The sequence below is a fragment of the Octodon degus genome, unplaced genomic scaffold, assembly GCF_000260255.1.
Source record: "Octodon degus isolate 3935 unplaced genomic scaffold, OctDeg1.0 scaffold00028, whole genome shotgun sequence".
In the NCBI taxonomy this organism is placed as follows: Eukaryota; Metazoa; Chordata; class Mammalia; order Rodentia; family Octodontidae; genus Octodon; species Octodon degus.
In genome coordinates, this window is record NW_004524604.1 from 16,708,336 (window position 1) to 16,712,584 (window position 4,249).

The 4,249-nt window shown below is 38.6% G+C and overlaps 1 long non-coding RNA gene across 1 annotated transcript; it reads right to left on the minus strand.

Moving 5' to 3' along the window:
• Positions 1-993: 993 nt before the first annotated feature.
• On the minus strand, positions 994-3,430 carry LOC111816200. Its single transcript, XR_002820651.1, has 3 exons — positions 3,347-3,430; positions 2,838-2,931; positions 994-1,155 (listed from the first exon to the last, which is right to left on the minus strand). It is a non-coding gene; the product is annotated as an uncharacterized LOC111816200 (long non-coding RNA).
• Between the last annotated feature and the right edge of the window lie 819 nt (positions 3,431-4,249).

The following is a 4,249-nucleotide window of genomic DNA, read 5'->3' on the forward strand; positions in this document are numbered from 1 at the left end:
TAGTGAAGGAAAATTTTCAATATACTTGAAATTTTGAAAAGTTTTTAATATCAATAGAGGAAATGACAATACATAAATGCCAGTCAAGGAGTTGGGACCTTTCAATATTTTCAACAATATTCTTTTATTTTTATTAACATCAGTTACTTGTCATTCAAATGCATTAAAATCTCATTGCTGTCATAAGCTTTGCTATTTACAGGTGCTGTATAATTGCAAATGCTTTGTAGTTTGAAAATTCAGGTACATTAAGTGCTTAATTTCTAGGTTTATCTTATTTTGTAATTTTCCATGTATCAGTAGTTGCCTTGCATTTATAACACCATTTCTGATTATGTAATAAATGGTAAAATTCAAACATTTAATAATTTACCTTATTTGATTGCTAAATTCAAAATATCAAAAATTTAGGTATCTCTAGTGAAAGTATTTCTCTGTACTGTTTTTGTAACTTTCCAAAGGAGCTGGAAAGCACCTTGACACACTGGCGTTGGAGTCGTGTGGACTACAGTTCTAAAGTCATATTATACTCAGTTCTTAAGTAGTATTGATTGTTATGTGAATAGTTGGTTTCATTGTTCACTTTATGTTTTAGTCTTATGAGTTTTTAAGTATCTTTGTTATTTGTATTCATCTGTTTGTATGGAAAAACCAACAGGATTTTATTTCTTACCATAAGAACAGCTATAGAAGGCACTAGAAAAGAGGCAGTTTTGACACAGACTACAAAAGCCATGTAAATCGGGGAGATTATAAAAGAATTTGCATAAATCAAATGATACTTCTTTGGAAAACTATTTGTAATTCTTGGCAGCACATAGTTAAGATATAGGCAGATATTTTCCCCAAATGGCATGGATCGGTTATTATTTACCTATGCACATACACATTCATGTGATAGCAAATATGAATCAGATAAAGAAGAAACTCAACTACCTCGATGAATACAAAGGAAGATCGCAATTTTCTCCAACCATACCCACTCACAAGCAGAGCTGGAATCTCAGAATGAAGAATCATGTTGTTGCTCTGGATTTCATCCCCCAGCATGAGGGGATAATTTTCAGTCTTCAAGCACTGTGCACCTACTTCCCACACAGGTGAACTACAACCAGCTCTCTCAGCAGCTGCTGATTCCTGAAGTCTCAGCTGTCCCTATATTAATGAGAGGGCTTCATCTGCTGTATGAAAGAAGGAAGGCAGGAGAGTCATGGCAGAGGAGTGGCCCATGCCTTATGCTGCCAGGTTTCTTCCCAGGACTCACCTGATGTAGCTAAGGGTCTCTGCTACCAGTAGCGAGTCACGGGAGATTCAATTTGCAAAGCCAAGAAGCTTCCCTTCCCATGGTGAGATGGTTTCTCCATCTACCTTTACTGTGTGTTATGGTTTGTCTCTAGTTGTCCCCTGAAAGCTTTACGCAGTCATGGGGCAGACTTCTAGAGTTTGTGACTAACTCCACTAGGATTATGGGTGATCCAAGCTGGAATTATGAGTCTGAGTACTGCTGGGATTATGGGTGTGAGTGCTACCCCCAGTCTGAGGTGGATAGTCTGAATGTAACATAAGAGAGATAGACAGACTTCTCTGTTGCCATTGTTGCCACTGCTCCTCCCATTTGCTCTCTGCTCTTTGCTGTTACCATGAACTGCTGTCCTCTGCCATGTGCCACTCAGCCTTGGAGTCAGCAGAGTATGGACTGAAACCTCCATTAACTGTGAGTTAAATAAACTTTCCTTCCTTCATTTTGGGTGTTGGGTATTTGGCCCAGCAATGAGAGAAGACTTACTCAGACACTGTGTGTCTATTATCCTGACCCCAAAGAAAAGCTGTTCCTATCAGAGATTTGTATATAGTATAGTTCTTTTCTGTTTTGCTTTTGTGTTGTTTGGCCCAGAGAGCTCTAGTATAGACACTTGACCACTGGGTTAATGCTATATCCACTATAGTGTGTCCATTCACTTGTCCCATCTAAAGACAAAGACAAAGCTACATATATCCAATTATCTTGCCTGTAGACTGAAGTTGTCCTACCAGGCTCCTCAGTTCCTCCTGTAGAGACCCCTGGCAGCTGTCCTGTAGTTCTCCAACTATCCTCATATATTTTGGAATCCAAATGGGTGCACAACTAAACTGAAACCCTACCTCAAAGTATGGACTATCTCTGATCTCCTGGAAAATTAGCAAAAAAAAAATGCAATAAAAATAATCCTATTGGATAATCAATCAGTGAAAATTTACATGGTGCAAGGATCTCGCGGTGCACAAAGCAGTGATTCATTTGCAAGCCTGGCTGATGTCATAAAGCAGGAGAGGTGCATAGGAGAAGTTTATGGGCAGTAGCAGCTCCCTCTGAGTAAATTATGGCTGTGTATTCATTCTGGGACATTTACTACTTTCTCCCATAAATACAATTAATGTGCTGAATTTATTTTCAAAGCACAAAGCAGAGTTATAACTTATCTTAAAGTTTTTCAGTGGGAAGCACATAAAACAACTTCAAAGGAAATTCTTTGGGACTGGCTTATTGAAGAATTGAACCAACATCTTCATTTTTCCTATTTTTAAGAACACAGCACCTCTAAGCAGAATTTCATTTCAGGATGTGGCACATTTTAAAAAAGCAATATGCAGGAACTGAATGCTCAATTACTGTTTTCCTTTTACTTTATCATTCTACCTTTCTCATACACTTGGATTTGACTCAAACACAGTGCTTTTTTTTCAAAAAAGCTTGTCATCATGAATAAAACATGCATATAAGGAACCATACGCTATGAAAATTTACTTAAATTAGTTTTTAATTATCTAAAAACACCCAGTGGAAAGGAAACACTCACAAGAGTTTACCTGAAGCCTAGAGGAATTTTCCAGGTTCATTTAAAATTCTAGATGCTCACCCTACTTGCACTGACTTTACGTTCCATTCTCTTTCTGGAAATAAAAGGAAAGAAAGAAAACTGAGCTGTTTGCACTGATTGAAAGGCGAAGGAAACAGTGAAAGGAATTTCTTGCAGATTCAATATTCCTTCCCTAATGCACATTCTATTTCCTTTGTCTTTCACACAAATACAGCATTCATTCCACTGTGCTTCATCAAGAGAGGGGAAGCAGAGCAGGTGGGGAATAGGTTCATCGGGCAGGCAATGGGGCATGCAAGCAGGCCACAGACCAAGCACTTAAGCATCCACACAAAACCACATGGCTGTAAATTACTGTCATTACTTTGCAAAAGTTCCCTGGATTGTGCAGAATTGCCCATGCAATCATAATTACAAAGCAAGCTGTACTAATCATTAAACAAACACTGTGATTTCTGCAGCCTTAAGCAAAACACTTGTTCTCCTACCTAAAGCCCACGTACAGTATAGAAATAGCAAATGAGATGAGGGGCCCCAAACTTGTCCTGAGGAGTCTGAGGGCATCATTTGTCAGCCTTAGTCTTCCCACCAGCAGTGACATTGGCAAGCTCGCATTTCACCAAAGTGCTGAAATAGAAAGGTAATCAAGGTAGCTTTGGGAGTTCCTAAAAATACTACTCAAAGCACACAGCAAGAAACTTATGGAACTGAGACATCCAAAGAATGAGGTCTTTTAAGTTGGCACATTATTTTCTTGGTTTTCATATAGGAATGTTTAATTTAAAAACTAGCATTAAAGGGTGCTTACCAGGGTAGAAAGCCTTCTTCATGTATCATCTCTTTCAGTCTTCACAATAAGCTTACAAACAGCATAATAGTTTCCGCTTTACAAAGGAGGAAACTAAACTGGAAGGTTATTAACCATTTTCTGCCATGAGTGAGTATACAACACAACAACAGTTCTGTTCCAAGACTAACTGTTTTGAAAGGAAACGCTGCTTCCTTGGACCCATGCTGACACAAAAGTTGGGAAAGAGGTAAAGGCAAATGAAATGCCACTTAACATTAACATTTTATGATTTCACTTCAGAGATGAGGACCATTTTGCATCGATCCAGGAAAGCTGCAACTGATATCAGAAGCAAAAGCCAGTCCCTCCAGCTAACATCCAGAAGAACCCAGGCACAGAGGTTGACCACTGGCAAGAAGTAAAGACTAACCCTAAGTGCCACACTTACTCACATCTTTACTGAGTGCTGATTTGAAAGCCTTCTTAGACACTGGCAAAACAAAGACAAGGAAGGCACAGTCTTTGTACTCTTGGAGCTCAGAAAATGGCCAGGAAGATGCTAAAATAGTGAAGAAGATTAAAAAAAAATATAGTCAGTGGT